The 17,809-nt window shown below is 39.5% G+C and overlaps 1 protein-coding gene across 7 annotated transcripts in view; it reads left to right on the forward strand.

Moving 5' to 3' along the window:
- CYRIA (CYFIP related Rac1 interactor A) overlaps positions 1-17,809 on the forward strand; it is a 75,239-nt gene that overhangs the window by 11,066 nt on the left and 46,364 nt on the right. For 4 of the 7 annotated variants that reach the window (XM_073335967.1, XM_073335966.1, XM_073335970.1 and 1 more), the window contains exon 2: positions 14,137-14,288. The exons of 2 other annotated variants lie outside the window; for them this stretch is intronic. The gene's annotated coding sequence lies outside the window, so the exon portion shown is untranslated. The remainder of the gene's footprint in view (positions 1-14,136; positions 14,289-17,809) is intronic. One more of the 7 variants, XM_078852061.1, reaches the window with a different exon arrangement.

Consider the following 17,809-nt stretch of genomic DNA (forward strand, 5'->3'; position numbering starts at 1 on the left):
TCTGCTTGTACATTATAAATATGATTTATACCAAATTATGATTACTTGTAGCTAAGCGAACATTAATTTTTTGTTCTGTGATCATCTCCTTGTTAGGACAAGTTCTACACTAATACATTTTTTCCCCATGTTGGCAGTACAATTTTGTAGTTGGGAAATTTGTAATCTGTAATGTTTAGAAGTTCCGAAGAAATTTTAGTACTGGCAACATGAGACCTCCAACATATATCATTTAAATTGAAGCCCCCCATGATCACATACCTTTTCTCCTATGTATTATGGATAGGGTGCATAAGGCGGTTAGCCTTTTCCCTATTGTGATTTGGTGGTCTGTTAGAACATTGATGCATAAGCATTCAAGATCATTTTCTTTTGAGTTATCAGTGACTTGGAAACAGGGAGGAAGGATTTTCTCATAGTATTTAATATTATTTATTTAAATGGCTTGTTTCTAGATTGGATCCTCTACATAAAATCTGGAAGTTGAAATTGCTAGGATTGTTTCTCTTCTGAGTTGTCATTATTTCTAGAAACTATTAGTGTCTAATGCTTCTTCAGCCTGATAATCCCCTCCTTCAGTGTAATTTGATTTCCTCTATTAGTATATCATTATGTAATTTTGTAGTTCTGCAGTTCTCAAACTGTGGTGTAGAGTAGACTGCTGGTGATTTCCATAGAGGATGTTGTGTGCTGCTTCAGCCTTGTTTTCAGATCTGAAGGGCTTGGACACCTGTAGGAACAGCTGGAAACAAGGCAGAGCCACCATAACGGATTCCAGTAGAGGCTCCTCCTGCATAGAAGAGGAAATGGGAGCTGTTTTATGTTCATCTACATTACATTTTTAATATCAGTGATGTAAGCTCTAGTATAGACCATGCTTAGGCATTTTCAGCACTGTCTCAGAGTAGGGTTTCACAACATGGTACTGAAAATGTCAGACGCTATCACCAGTGCAACTGTATCTGTGCTGGAGAGTGTGTATGAAATTCTGTAGTGTAGACAAGGCTTCAGGGACAGGAACTGTCATCTACCAGCTAGAATGGAGCTACCAATTGTATCAGGAGCTGTCAGTGAGACGGGAGCAACCCCTACCACTACATAACTCTCTTGTGGCAGTCCCCTTCTTCCTGCACATAGTTCTGGGTGTGGCAGGCTAGTATTGCAAGGGAGTGGGGGAAGAATCAATGAGTTGGGAGAGAAATAGTTGCACGTAGCAAGGGGAAAAAGTGTGACTTCCCTCCAGTAACAGGACAAAATAACAAACATAGCAAACACAGTAAACAATATCTAAATACTTTCCTAATGTTACATTTCCATATAAACAATCATAATTACCACAAGGATAGTTAGTGATTACAAATAAGATCAGGACTGGGATATTGGAAAACGGGGTCCATGAGACTCTCTCAAAGGTAGTCCATTTGAGAATCCCTGTTAGTGTGATAAGTATTGAACAGATTAGTGTCTATATGGTGTATGTCTTGAGGTTCTTTATCTTTTTCCTTTATATTTTTGCATCAAATATTACCTCTTTTTAAAAAAATTTCTGTTGTGTGCTTTTAATCATTTATGTTGGTTGATTTCAGATCTTGAGGTGAGTTTAGGCTATATTGTTTGATTAACTGATTGATTGATTAAATTTTCTATGAGTAGAGAGGCTCATGGTTTGAATATTTTCCTTTTAATTGTATAGGTTTTGTGAACAGATCATAAAGGTTTTAGGTGTGTGGCTAGTTGCTTATCCATTAATATAATGGATGTAAAACCAATTAGTTACATTTTGACAAGCATGGTTGGGATTGGACTATTTATTTGTTCATTATGTCATAGATATTTGCATAGTGTCTTTTACTGAACTTAAAGAAAATCTACCTAAAAAAATTCCTTTTTGTTCTGCTACTGACTAACTCTGTGGGCTGCCAAGTCCTTGCAGTCACCACAATTGTAGTAAATGTTTATACTTTTGTGAAAGCAGTTATTCAGTATGATCTGTTTTATTTATAAATCAAAGGGTTACTGTCAGGTTAAAATTCACATTTAAGAAGCATATTCCTTGCTTATGTTTGAAATAATATTTGATTATGAAAACAAAATTAAAAACATTTGTCACTATTTATGCTGCTAAATGCAAAGAGCAAATCCTATGGCTCTAAAAATTAGACTAGTAAGTTTTCTAACAAATTTCACTTTTAGGTTCTCATGTACTAGCAGTGATAGGCTCGCAAAAAAAACCCAAAACCAAGTTGTTTAAAAATGGTCACATAACCCTGCATTTTGAATCATATTTGACCCAACAGTGTCCCTTGTTAAAAGTTTGCATTTCTTTCGGTTAGTTTTAAGGCTGTTATTTCAAATGCTTACACATGTTCTTAAGTTGGCCTGTGATCCTGCAAACACTTACACTTGATTAACTTTGTTTGCTGCATCAGTGCCCAAGAAAGCAGAGACAGCTTAGTTACAATATTAAGTGAAAATAGCTGAGTGACAACAGGTGGATTTTGGATCTGAGTCTGCAGCTCACATCCTATGGGGCTGGTGACTAGGCTGGACCTAGAAGTAATCTGTATAAGCAGCTATAGTTATGCAAATGTGTGCATATCAGGCGCATCATCTTATGAGTTGGGCCAGGCTTCCTAATTGTTGTATGAGTTACTGAGGCCCCAAACTGAACTTTGTCTTGCTAATAATGCAGGTCAACAACACTCACTGAAGGCATGCCACAACGGTGTGGAATGGCATTTACCTTTCTACAGTTTGGAGCCTTAAGAGGTTGACAGTGTTTTCTAGAAAGCCAAAGTTTTGTAACTTACATTATTAGTCTCTTTTCTGGTCCCTTTTTGTTGAGCTGCATTTGTTCAACAAGAGGATGTGGAGGTAGACACCAAAACATTATAGAACACATATAGTAATGTAGCCTAGTAAATACTGTATTACACAGTTTTGTATTTTACTTGCAGTTCTGAATCATTGTCAGTACATTTGACTCCAAAAGATAAATTCATATACTAGTGATATGGCATTAATACAAGAAGGGAATGTTAGGTAAGCAAATACAAATAAATGTCCTGCATCTTTTAGTTCTTAATATAGTCTTTAAAGTCTAGCCCAGAAATCATGATATATTTTGTGACAAGTAACTGCATATGTATTAGCAAAAATGTTGATTTTTGTGTTCTACGTTTGTGCTTTCAGTGTATGCACTTTTTTTTCCCCACTGAAATAGGGATGAGTGAATAGGAGAGCAGCTCACAACATCCTTTTTCATATGTCGGTGCTGAAGGGAGCAGCTCTTGTAGTGGTGCTGACTTCCTTCTATTCTTTTGACCATAAAAGGAGAAAAACGCTACCATATGACTTGCACTGGAGAGAATCACAAGGCAAAAAATGCACGTTTTAAAAATCGCTTTAGGAAGTTTATTCTGTTACATTGCTTGCTGTATTCTATTTCATGTTTCTACTTTGGTAAAAATGTCTAAAGTAACTCAGATCTGAGGTCTTTTTATACTCCCCTTCCCTCCCCCCCCCCCTCCCAGTTTTGTGCATCTCCGTTCTTAACAATTTTTTTTAAAAATAGAAAGGCCATATTACTGGTAAAGTGAAGAACAGCTTTAATTCTTCCTGGGAATATTTGATAGTAACATCTTGAATGAACATCTGCAGAATTGAAATATATTTTGTTCTGATGAATTTTTTTGTTAAACAACTTTGAACTGAGGCCCCAATTGCTCGTTCTTTCCCCTGATGAGAGAGGATTCTGATGGGGAGCTGGATGTAAAGAGGGTGGGAGGTAAATTCCAGCTCTTTCACCACCCATTTCTAAACCTTGCAGAAACATTTCTTCTGGGGCTGAGAAGAAAAGCTTTCCAGAGCATTCTCCCATCCTGTGTCAGTGACTACACACACAATCACTCAAGAATCACTTGGATTTTACAGCGTACCATACAGTTTTGTCAATAGCATTGTTGTTTTGGCTACTTTAAGCTAAAATAGACCAGCAATTTGAAAATATATAGCAAAAAACTGGGATTATAGATTAGCAGCTGTACAAAATCCTTCCATTGTGTGAATATTTGTATACTGTCAAAAAATTGCATATACATTGCACAGTGGGAACCAGATTCTTTGCTGCCTTGCAACCCTGTGTAATCATTTACACTTATGCAGAGTGGGTTAAAGCATGTTTTTTTGACTAGGCCAATGATACTCAGACCTCTGTGGTTCAGGAGCCAAATTAATGATCAACATTACCCAAAAGAGCTACAGTAGTGTGAATTCGTTTCATTTACTTTAGTAGTATATATTCATGTTTAAACAATATGACAGGAAATATTTAGTGTGTGTATAATTATATAATAAACATTCTCACAGTAAAATGACGAAGTATTATTATTTTAATCACTTACAATTGGTTAATAACATAGTAAAAGCATCCTGATCGGTTAATAAAATCACCCAGAGTTTGAATATCACATGCTGCAAATAGTCGCAGGAGATGCATTGAAGAGCCTCTCACTTAGTCTGAGTATGTCTGAAATAGGCAGCAATTGATACCCACTTTGTACCTTGTGTAGCCATTTATGTAAACCACTGGAAAATCACACCACTGGTGATTAAAGAGCCATTGTTTTGTTTCTTTTCATCACAAATCGAGGGGAAACTATTGTATTAACTATGAAATTAAAATCTTAAAAATCTTGAGGTTGTGACTTTTCTTTAGGGGGAAAAAAGTTCTTTTAACAAATTGATATTAACAAACGAAAAGGATTATCTAGTCTGAACTAACTGCTATCGTCTACATCTACTAATCTGTTTTTGAAACAAGTGAAAACATAAGTAGATGTCACCCCCGCCCCATTATTCATAAACAGTAGCAAACATACAAACTCCTAAAAATTGGTGATTTTATTTTACATTCTCATTAGCTTCTCAAAGAGATCAAGTGTTCACTCCAGATCCCCACATAACAACCAGCCATCCTAATGAGTGGCAATGGAAGGCCATACGGTCAGCTGCTCTGTCTTGGCGTACCTTCATTGAAGCTAGTGGACCTATGCCAATTTATAGCAACTGACAATTTGGCCCAGAGTCTCTTCTGGTATTGGAAGCAATCCAAGGCGATTAGAATGAGGAGTCAGATGCTCAAATACAATAGAGGTGGGTACACTAGTTATTTTTATTATTAAACAGAGATTGAGAATTTCCAGGCTTCTAGGATAGAAGATGTACTTAAAATTCCAGATATTCCCCAAAGTGCCAAAAGTGTAGAGAGACTGTTGCCTTTGATCACTGCAATATGTGGATTGATATACACTCGCTGAGGATCAGGACCTTTAACTTTTATCTAACAAAATATAGCAAACCTCTAATAACACTTTTAATGAAATGTAAAAAGGAGCTGCTGAGTACCCCTGTGATATACCTGGAAACTCAAAAAGATACTGTCTGCTGTGTCCCTAGTTAATTTTCAGAATTGTTGCTTCTGGAAAGCAGTGTCTCCAGAAATGGAATTGCAGCAACCCCCACTCAAGAGTATTATGTGAAGTATCACTTTTCAGGAAATTGTGATTCACAAACCCCCCATTGGTGCTGTGGGGTAAGCTATGACTGGTTTATCTTTAGACTTCTCAAACGATTGGCTATAGGCATCCAGCATGCCGACTATGGCTATTGGAGGAGGCCTTCCAGATAATTAAATTGAAGGCCGCAGCTTGGCTGCATGGTGATAGGCACACTCATAATCAGCTGAAGCGAAAATTTAACAGCTTACACTCCACAATCACGAGGCATATTATAACCAAGTGGCGGATGATGTCGAATTTGGCTTAGCCGGGGTGACTTGAAGCCAGCATTCTGTGCCATTTGCAACCTCAGCGGTCAAGAGGTAGTCACTACAAACTGCATCCTGAATGAGAGCCAAGGCCACCCATGTAAATCGGATGATGACCGTCTCTCATGGTGGGTGGAACATTATCACAGTGTCCTGAACCATCTTCCAGCTGCTGCTTATTCAGAGTTGGATGATCTGGCAGTCACTGCTGTTCCAGATCCAGACATTTGTACAGTGGATGAAGTGAAGTGTGCCATCTCAAGCTGAAAAACAGACATGCAGCCAGTGCTGATGGCATCCCCTCAGAGCTGCTAAAATGTGCTATTGCTTCTATAGCAGAATCACTTCTGGCCATCTTTCCTCTGGTGTGGAGAACTGGAACCCTGCCAACTGCCTGGAAGGACAGTTTTATGATTTCACTCTATAAGGGCCCATGTTTGTCTAGGGAACTGGATGTCAGCACCTTTTACATCAGTATCTGGTGTTAGGCAGGATTGTGTTCTGGCCTCTGCACTCTTTTGTCAGGCAATGGATTTCATAATGCAGCATTCTGTCAAGTCCATAGCCACTGAGATCGGTGATCTCTCGCTCACAGACCTTGACTACGCTGAAGACGTTGTTCTTTTAGTACAGAGCCCTGACAGGTTTCATGAGACACTCCAGCATATGGAGGAGGAGTCAGCGAAGATAGATCTCCATGTTTCGTGGTCAAAGACAAAACTGAAAAATCTAGGACCAGGTCCACCTGCAACTCCAATCTCTTTGAACAACGAAACCGTAGAATCAGTTTCTCGCTTTTGCTATCTGGATTCTGTACTTACCAGCTCCTCCAGTTCTCAGGTGGAATTTCTCCATCGGATTGGCATCACAGCATCTGCCATGGGCCGTTTACAATGGATATGGAATCAACATCTTCATCTTAATATGATGACCAAATTCAGTATGTATTTGAGCTGTATCCTTCCCATACTGTTGTTCGATTGCATGGCACAGTGTCCATGTTTCGCAGACTGGACAAACCTGGAGACTTTCTACACAAAATGTCAATGTCTACCCTGGGCATAAAGTGGAATGACTTCATCTGTAATGCAGATGTTTGTTTGTTTGTTTGTTTGAGTCTACAGACTGCTGGGGCTATTGTCAGCGGGCGACACCTTATGCTTTTCAGACATGTGGCATCCTTGCGACAAGACGTTCCAGTGAATGCCATTCTCCAGGTAACTTGTAACATCTAGGATAAAATTCCACCAATTGTGGGGTGGAGGCAGAAGCAGACCTCCTAATACTTGGGTTCATCAAGTCAGTTCTGATGTTGGACTCAGGCTGTCAAGCCTTTGTGATTGCACAGGAACGGACCAAATGGCGAATGATTGCTACGGCCAATTGGCTAAGTGTTGAAGAGAAGAAGCTGGCTGTAGGAGGGATTCTAGCCACATTTAGAAAGTAAGAAGTGATATCTGGAAAAAACTGTTAGTATTAAAAATAATTTGAGGGACTCAGTATTGTGTAAGTGGTTTCTTTGGGGCATGTTTTATGTACAGCCAGCCTTTTGAAAAAGGTTTCTCATTTAAAAACCAAAACACTTCTAGTCACTTCAAACTTTTAAATAAAAATCTGTTAGCAGATTTTTACCCTGCTCTGTGCAGAGGATATGCATGCTGACTAGAGTCCAAATCTTCAGGTTTGCTTTGTAGTTAGTTAAAATAACAGCACCAACACACACACATAACCTTAGTGTGGCTGTTCCTAGGATTTCCTCTGCAGAATCTCCCTGCTTTTTGGAGATGCTCGTACTGCTTTTTATTATACTAAGCTTAAACCAACTGGACAAGCTTACCTAACCTCAAAGATTTGGCAAAAATACCTCTGCTTCTTAAGTAGGGTTCATACTGTTGGTATCCAAATGACTTAACAGAAGACCCCTAACGACAGGTGCAGGATCTCCCCTACATTCCTTTACATAATAGTTAAATAATACATGTCTGGTATGGCCAAATCCTTACCTTATTGAAACCATAAATCTTTACAACTTCAACATACCCTTAAGAGCTTCTATCTTTTTGTTTTCTGAAATCAAAATACAGAAAATGTAACTTGATTTTAGACCATGAAACTTGGTACCTTAAGTAATGAAATTCTGAATTTTGAGGTAATTTTGTAGTGCCCTTATTTAGAATCTGGTGTCGTCTTCATATTGCATACTACCTTATTTAACCATTCTGTTTTTGTCTGTGGTCTGCAACAGTCAAATTTGCAGTCCTGTGTTTAATCTACTTTGCTTTGCTCTGTACATGTAAGTACTTCACTATTTATGCTCTGTTGAATACTGATCATATGGCTTTCGTTATTTCTTAAACAGTGGGAAACTTTCATTGTAGCAGCTGTGTATTGTCTTAAGTTAAACTGGGTGCAGAGTAAGACTGTTCAGAAATCTGTGTAATAAGCTTGGCTCCAGGCAGGTTCACTCGACTGTTGTGCTGAAGATACTGAACTGATTCCTCCTATGCTTCATTTTAAAGTACATTTTAACCAGCATTAAATTGAGTTGCTAGGTGGCACCAAAATAGTAACAAAACTAAGGGTAACTCAAAGAGGACAAACATCACACGTTAATTTGGCATAATGCTTTTGCTAAATTTGAAAGTGTAGTGATATTGCATTTTATTGGCCTTACAGTGAAAGAGAAACCTACAAGTACTGGCAGCTGTGAGAGAGGTTTCAACATACTGTATGAATCTGATGTAACAGTTACTTGTACATATCTTTGCTCATTCCTACTTAGGACAGAATACTACAGAAAGGGTAATAATTTTGATAACATACTTTAACTATTTTCTTGTTTCTTTGTAATCTATCTGGGGCTCCACTGCAGCCACTTTTAAAGTAGTATTGAAAGTTTATTTACAATTTTGCATGTAAAGAAGACTGGTATGTGTTAAGTATTCTGCTTTAATTGACAACATAAGAATCTTTGAGGAATATTCAGTTCTTAGAGACTTTGCTCCCCTCTCTCACTGTGCAGTTTCCCAATGGTTGGCATTTTTCTCTCAAACAACCCAAATGTTACTCCGTGGGGAATTCTGCACCACTGGACAATGCAGAATTTTGCAGAAATTCATGTTGTGCATGCAGAATTTCCTCTTTCCCCCCACAGAAATGGGTTGCAGAGTTGCTGGCCAACACTAGGGGCCATTGGACCCGGCAGAGCCCCGCTTGTAAATAAAATACACTATCGGGGGAGAGCAAGGGAGCTGGAGGGTTCCCGGCAGCTATAGGTCCCAGCATGACCTGAAGGAAGGAGGCAGCGGCGCACAGGAACCTTTGTGCAAGCCTGGGACCAGCATCAGCCTGTTTCTCCCTCTGAATCTCTTGGCTCTAGGAGGGTAAGGGGTGTGAGTGTCTGAGTGGGACAGATGAAGCTCTGCAGCTGGCCTCTGGGAAGTAGAGGGTGTGAGCGTCTGGGCCAGGAGCCTGCAGCTGGTCTCTGGGGGGAAGGGGGCTGTGAGTGTCTGGGCGAGGGGAAGGGGTGGCTGGGCTCTGCGGGGGAAGGGGCGTAAGTATCTGGCTCCCCAGCTGGGCTCTGTGGCGAGGGGGAAGTAGGAGCTGGGTTGCCCTAAGGCAGGGGTGGGCAAGCTTTTTTTCTTTTTGAGGGCCACCTTGGGGTGTGAAACTGTATGGAGGGCTGGGTAGGGAAGGCTGTGCCTCCCCAAACAGCCTGGCCCCTGCCCCCTACCTACCCCCTCCCACTTCCTGCCCCCCTCAGAACCTCTGACCCATCCAACCCCCCCTGCTCTTTGTCCCCTGACTGATTTCCCCCCCCCCATCCTATTACCCCCCCACTCTCTCTCCCCTGACTGACCCCCATCCACACCCCTGCCCTCTGGCAGATTCTCTCCAGGACTCCCACACCCTATCCAACCTCTCCACCCCACACACACCTCCTGCTCCCTTATCCACCCCGCTGCCACCGCCCCCTTACCATGCTGCTCAAAGCAGCAGGAGCTAGCAGCCCTACCGCCTGGATGGAGCAAGCCGCGGTGCCGGCGTGGCTGCAGGGGCGGGGGGACAGCAGGAGAGAGGCCGGGGAGCTAGTCTCCCCGGCCAGGAGCTCAAGGGCCAGGCAGGACAGTCCCACGGGCCGTAGTTTGACCGCCTCTGTCCTAAGGGCTTCTTTAATTCTCTAATCCTGTGGGAATTTTTGTGTGTGTCTGTATTGTTACAGACATACTTGCTGATAGGTATTTTGAAATAAATTGCCAAATAATTGAAACTGGTGTTAGTGTTACTTTGACAAATAAAATTTGCAGAATTTTAAAATATTATGTGCAGAATTTTTAATTTTTTGACACAGAATTTCCCCAGGAGTAAAATGTTTCTTGCCTCAACAACTTTTGCCTTGCAGGCCATTCACACATTCATTGCTTGCTTTATGAAAAGTATTTCCTGACATCTGTTTGCACTCTTCTTTAAATTTTTCATTTTATGCCTCTGCACAGATAATAAGACAGTGTTGTGGTGGCACGATCTGTGTCACTGCCTCTGTGGTTTTTATATGCTTCATTTTAAATTGCTTCCTAATTCTCTTCTAGATATATAAACCTCTCCCTGATCAGGCCTTACATTCTGGAAATCCACCTCCTCACTATTTCTTATGGTATGTCTACACATCCCACAGGAGCGAGCAAGCCTCCCAGCCTAGGCTGACAGACTCGGGCTAGCAGAGCTCATGCAAGCGCTCTAAAAATAGCTGTGTAGCTATTGCTTTGAAGTTGAGGCTCAGGCTTTTGAAACCACCCCCATTCATGCTTCAGAGCCTAGTTCCAGCCTAAGCCTCAATTCAAACATGTTAGTTATTTCCTGTTTAAATTCCTTTTGAGCATCTTTTTATTCCTCTGTTCTTTATAAATGTATTGCCTGTGATGTACCCTATTCCAGTATCAATCATACAGAAGCTGTTTGGTTTAATTCTTTATGCATTTAAATGTGGGGATTTTTTTCTTTGACTGCAATGAATTTAAAGATTTCCATCAATGGCTTTTTTAATTCTTGGACAGGACTTGAAAAATTTGACACCTACCACTTTGAAGATGAAGGCAGCTTGAAAATATATCTGCGTTTTCATACAAATCTCTACTCCCTCCAAAACAAACATATCCTGAGCATTTTAAAGGAATGAGACCGTTTTGAACTACAGTATATTTAATTATGACATTATTAGCCTACTTTCAATTTAGTGGAAAATTAAATGAAACATTAAAACTAACTTACTAAGTCTCCCTTTCTGTTTTTGTACTTTCTTTCCCTTCCTGACATCAGTCTTCTGTTTTCTTTCATGCAGTACTAGGTTGCTGTTACGGCTGTAAGACTGATGATTATGACTTCTGCAATTAAAAGATTATAGTCTTTCACCTTGATCAGCTTCTTTTAAGCAAGAATCTGACAAATTTAGCTCCATATGTGTCCAAGTCGTAAAGAGTGTTTTTTAAAGTTAGCTAACTAGCTAACCACTTTTAAACAGTTTTTCTACAAAATGATATATTTTCTCTCCCATGGCCAAACCATGACTTTTTTTTCTCATTTTCCGTAGCAAACAATTTGATATCAAAATACTGTGTGCCAGACTTCTTTTCTAAACTAAAATTTTGAACTTTTCCCCATGACAACCGGATATAATTGTGCTGTATTTTTATTTGCATAGCTTTCAGTTCGTCCTCTCTTTTTCGCATGTCCTCCTACAAAGAGCTTGAAAAAGATCCCAGATGCCTAATAACTGGAGGACTATGTTTTTAAAAGGAGGTGCTTCACTGCCCAGTGGTAATACCCATTTGAGAATCCAATGTTCCCTTCCTTGTCCACTGTTGGGTAAAGGAAGTGGTCCTGGATTACTACCAGGTTCTGTCCCTAGAATTTGCTTGTGTGTGTGGGGGGGAAATGTCTCCATTTTCACATGTTTTGGTTTTTAAGTTTCTGATAAACCTGAAACCCCCAGCCATCCTTTGGCTACTGGAAGGGGGAAAGGACATTCTTCTTGTTCCCGTCCTGGCCTGGCTGATGAGAGTAAATATGGTGGTAGTTATTCTGCTTCTTCCTCGGGATGTTCTTAGCCTTCTGCTGCAAGAGGAGAGTGTCCAATACTGTATCCATCCCATAACTCCACTTTTTCTGTTGTCCTCACCAGTGAATAGCTTCAATCAATGCTGTTGTTTGATTATACTATGAGAAGCTGCAATGACAAGCAGAATAAAATTGCCCAGTGTTTTGTCAGTTTCACTTCTGCCTTCATGGTTCTCAATAGCTGCAATGGAAACTGACAAGACTCTGGTCAGCTTTAACTGTGGTGTAACATGGCAAAGCTCTGAAATTTTTTATTTAGCACTTTAAAAATGCATTATTAATAGTCAACTTTCATGTTCTGAGATAAATGACTCTTTACTTGAGATGTAGGTTCCTTTATGATGAATTATTGTGCAACAGAGTTTGTTACCAAGAAGACTTGCTCTAATGTCTTGTAGGCATTTGGTCAAATTCTCTTACATTTCGTTAATGATAAAAGGATGCGTTTTCAGACTTACTTATCTTATTGGTAACAATTATTTTAACCTGATCTCTAAAACTGACAAATTGCAGTCTCTGCCTAGATGTCTACAAGGCTATGGAACATCTCTACGGAGGTAGGGTTTAGCTCACGCCACAAAAATGTTGCTTTTTAATGTATCTCAGTTTTCCAGAAAATGGTTTCCGCTGTTAATTCTCAGCATCTCTGAAAAATCTGCTATTGAGTGCTGTAACCTACTGATGCCTTCAAAATTCTTACTAGCTATGATATTCCAAGACCTTTTTTGAGGCCGGCATAGAATGACTAATTAGAAAGACTGATTGTTTTCTCTCATGCAGTAAATTCTTGGACTCTGGTTAGGCGAAAGGAGACAGATTCTCTCTCTCTTTCTTTCTATCATGGAGTTTTGTTCGGGTGTGCAGACGTGCAGGCAGAACCATAACACTCTAGCAGTGATGCAGGAATTGGCGCCACTGCCTTATGAAGCCCCACTCATGTGTGGCCCCCAGACTCACTGCTCCCAGAAAGGGTTTTTCCCTGCTCTACATCAGCTTCCCTTCAGAAGAGATTCTAAAAGGGCAGATAAGCCACTGAAGGAAAAACTACCAAGGCAGAAAGAGCCTAACCAATTCTGTTTTGCATGATGGGGGATGGGTGGCTTTTATCAATAATGGTTTCTTCCTTTCCTCCATATGGATCTGTTTTCCCTTCAGAGTTTTGAGAACAAAATTCACCTTCAGGCAGAGATCAAGCATGAAAAATTTCAGAGAGTGAAAACCTGTGATTAGATTGGAAACAGTTACTTTAGATTCTACTGTAATGACAGCTATAGAAGTGCAGCTCTGGGATTTCAAGAGTCAAGTTTTCTCCCAGTAGCTTATTTGCCTGATTACCTCTGCCTCTAAACTTGCACAGCAGAGGGAATAGTAAACCTGGATACTTAGAGAAGAGACTTCTCTTTTCTACTACCATATTAGAAATATTGTGGTTATGGGTGAACTGGCATTTGAATTCAAACCTTTTGTTTAGTGGCTAGTAACTTTAAGTTGATTTTGTGTCTGTACTAGGAAAAACATGAGCCTTCAAAAGTAACTTTGTAAACAAAAAAAAACAACTATGCTGCTGTTCTTGAATTCTTGAGTATGGAATGAATGGTGGATTTTTAGCCATAAAAAAGAGAGATTGATACGCTAGAAATAACCCTGGTGTGTGGTTACTTTGTTTTTCCCTAATAGTGACTTGTGATTTTTTTATTATTATTATTATTATTATTTATTATTATTTTATTTATTATTTTTAAAGCTTTGGTAATCTTCTGAAAGTATGAGAGCCAATCTCAGAAATCTTCCACTATGCAAAGGATTTTGGCAAAAGCAGTTCGTTTACATAAATACTTGTTTTAAATGAGTATAGATATTATGATGAGCAGCTAAATTTTACAAGGCATGTGTCTCACGCATTCCCATAATTTAGTTGAATTCTTAACATAATGCATATGCCTCAGCTGCATGAAAACAACCTGCACCAATCTTGGCAGCAATTCACCAATTTATTCCCAACTAATGTGTTGAGACAGTTCAACAATAGTTAAATATTTGCATGAATAAAAATTCAGATTAAATATTTAAAAAATTCAGCTCCACCACAGGTTTAAAATTGTTGTTCTAAGTCTGTTTTAACAATGTTCCAAATTTCACTTTTTAAAGAATGAGTAAAGGCTTTCTTTGATAACCCAGTTTGTTTTCTTTTTAAGGTAGGGAAGTGTCATCTGCAAAGTTGAAGGAAAGGAAAAGCATAGTGATTCTGGGTGTGATTCCTGTGTGTTTTATGTGACAGACGGATGCAGAGTTTCTAAGTCCATTATTCTAGATTATTGAACCTGAACTGGAACTACTACCTTACTAGGTAAGAAATTGCTAAGTGTGTGAGTGATTTATATGCCTCCCCCTTTGCAGTGTTTAAATGAAAGTAAATATATATTCTGAAATGTAGCATATTGTAAACTTGTAGAGCGTGTATTTTTGTTAAATGTGTTTGGCTTTATTGGAGTGCCTGCACTTCTTAAATGATTGGTACAGTGTCCCCACGAGAGAGACAACAGCAACAGCTCTGCATGGACAACTTTGAAACAGCTGGAAACGTCAAAGTCTACTATGGAACTTTTAGTTCCCAGCATGTTAGAGCACTGTAGATTTATACCCCAGCTTGTGATGCTCTAAGTTGCCTTATAGATAATCTTTTGGTCTCCCTCCAAGAAAAGACTTTTGAGGCATCATGAATGAGAAGGGAGCCTGGTCTGAAAGACCCTACAGACTCCATGGTACTCTCTCCTTGACGATGACTTCTCCCATCACACTTCTCTGTGGGGGAAAGCCTTGCTATTTGGCTACTGCTGTTCACCCTTCAGGGGAACAAAAACTGAAGAGGAAAATATAATGCTCCTGTTAGCACTATTAATGATGTACAAGTTCTTGATAGGAAATGTTCTGGATCTCTAGGGCAGCATGTCGCCCAACTGTTCTCATCAGCTCTGACTTAGACAAGCTGCTCTTCACCAGTTCTTATTCTTAGCTTGTTTGAAAACTTTGGCAGATGTTGGTGTTTGAAGCGGACTGTCCCTCAGATAGTGACTTCTTGTCAAATCCTAAAGGGAGGGACAATTTTTTGTTTTCTTTGCATAGTGTTTATTTTTGTGGGACAAGGCTCATTAGAGGAAGTCAGTTTGGGCTAGTGGTTCCTAGCAGAAAGAAAAAGAGCCTGCAGCTGTGTGGAAATGAGTCTTTAGGATAGCTCTTCTCTACTCTGTCAACAGGACAGCTGTTTTGCATTATCCAGCATGGTATGCTATGAGCAAGTGATTCCCAAAAGAAACATCAAAGAAAAATCAGTGTTATGAGCAGAAACAAATCAGTTCATCACATCAGAAGTCTGTGTCATTGGGGATATTAACAAAACAGATTTGGTTCAGCCACACTCAGATAAACGCAGGGAACTCAATGCTAATATTATAGATGTGATGTAAAAGGAACAGAATAGAACCACCAGCAAATTTAAGGATTCACTTTTTTAAGGCCAGAAGGGACTAAAATGATCATCTAGTCTGACCTTCTTTATAACATAAGCAATAGAATTTCACTCAGTGAGTCCTGCCGTAGAGGGAAGTATTCTCTACCATGTAATATGACGCCATCAAGTCCATAAGTAAATACATACTGAGGTGCAGTCAGTAATCAACATAGATGCTTTGGCATTTGGGTCTCACTTATTTTTCTTTCTTGGCCCACATTACGGGGGTCCTTCATGAAAGAATCCTATGGGATTTAACAGAAAATTATTACTGGCAGCTTTCCACAGGATTTTTTTTTAAGTATAAAAAGACATAAAAGTATAGAAAGGGTATAGAGAGGATATTGCTCTCAATTAAATCTAGGGCTCATGCTTCTTTGAGAGAGGGAATGGGGGCTGGGCAGCAGTGCAGCTCATGTGCTGCTGCCACTTTCACAGGCAGGAGCTGAGGGGCTGCATAGCCAGAAGCTATTGCTCTCAGCTGAATGGGGGAGAGGAAGTTGAGTGAGCCAGTGAGTGAATGGCTGAAGGTGGAGGGGTGTGTGCGTCTGTGTAGGATGGAGAAAAAGAGAAGAGGGGGGATTAATTAAGGCACAGGACAGAGATATTTTGGGTGGGAGGGAGTGAGGCAAGGAGGAGAAGGAAGAGGACTAAGGTGAAAGTACTGTTGAAAGAGGAAAGGATATAGGTGGGTGAAGGAAGAACAAAAACGAAGAGGGTCTAACACAGAGAGTCTGATCTATAATAAAATGTGGAGTAAAGGTAGTAAGGGGTAATGAGGAATAACAAAAGCATAAGATATAGTTAATAACCATTTTTTAAAGTTTATTGAATAAAGTTAAACAGCATTCTGGTCAAATACAAAACACTATTGTCTTTGTTCTGTTAAGTGTCAGGGTTGTGGCTTATAAAGGCTCTTTTGATATAATTATTTTTTTTCACTTGAGATACTGGTGTTTGTGAAAATTCTGCAAGCCCTGATTATTTGTTCATTTGTTTCCAATAAATTATATATCTAACACTTCAGTAACTTCTTACCAGATGACACATAAGTGTGTGTATATGTTGTCTACATTTGCAGGAACTTGTTTTAAGTTCTAAATGAGTTGCTGATTGTTTATCTGAACTTTCATAGTTTGTTGGATACTTTTCTTACTCAGAGGTGTGCTCATGAAACTTTGAAGACTTTTGCCACTTCACTCCATTTGCTACCAAAAGTGGGTTCCAGTAGAGCTATTTGAAAAATGAAGAAAAATTGCAAAAAATAAATTTGAAAAGCAGTTTCTACTTGGCAGGGTTTAAAAAGAACCGTGTGTGTGTGTGGTGGTTTTTTTTTTTTTTTAATTGGCAAATGAAAACTTCCAGAGCTATTGTTACCAAACACTGTGTGGAACTGACATCACTTTGACATTGTTTGTTTTTTTTGCAGTTTTTCTTAATGAAGTATTTTGTTTGAAAGTTTCAATTCTTACCTTTTAATATGTATTTCTGGAAAACTAAGATTCTTAAAGAACTGGTGAGAGAACTACAAATGCATTTTTTTTTTTTTTACCATCTGAGCCCAGATAAAGTGAAAAACTAGTCCCTTTCTCAAAGAGCTTACAGTTAAAATATCGGACAAAAAAGAATGTTTAGATACCTTGTGCACTGTTTACAATAGTGAGATCAAGATTAGTATAATCATTGCATTGTAAGATTTCTGGGGCAGGGACTATTCTTCTTGTTCTGTTTGTACAGTGCCTAGCATGTTGGACCCTGGTCCATGACTGGAATTCTTGGGTGCTATTTCAATACAAATACATAATAAATAAGCAGCTTTCTAATCACACACACTGTCTAGTCATTGTCAAATGTTCTGTCAGCATTGTGACATAAGCGAGTCTTAAGGAGAGTAATGTAATTGTAATGCCTTGTTATGTGTTTCTTTGGAGGAAGGATTTTGCAAAAAGGTGTAGGATTTTTAGAAAATGGGGAGGCATAGACTTATGCTCAATTTTATCTTCTCTGCTAGGTTGTTTCACAGTCAAGTGCCTGGATTGGAGAATACCTTTGAGTCCTTTGAGAGTATCACCCTGGTTATACTCTCAAGACTGGAGCTGTCTCAGTGGGCATGAATGGAGAGGTGTTCTCTGATGCAGCTTGTGCCCAGCCTATTGATAGCTTAAAATATTATGGGTAGGGTTTTCAAAGGCACCTTCGTGACTTAGGGGCACAAGTCCCATTGAGTTTTCATGCCCCAAAACCAGGGCTTTGAACTGTCACCAGAAGCAAACTGAGAGGCCTTAGGGAGTGAGTACAGTGTGAATTTTTTTTTTAATGGAACTCATTTTTATTGGCCTGGTGTGAACTCTGCTGTGCCT

The sequence above is a fragment of the Lepidochelys kempii genome, chromosome 3 (genome assembly GCF_965140285.1).
Source record: "Lepidochelys kempii isolate rLepKem1 chromosome 3, rLepKem1.hap1, whole genome shotgun sequence".
Lineage (NCBI taxonomy): Eukaryota > Metazoa > Chordata > Testudines > Cheloniidae > Lepidochelys > Lepidochelys kempii.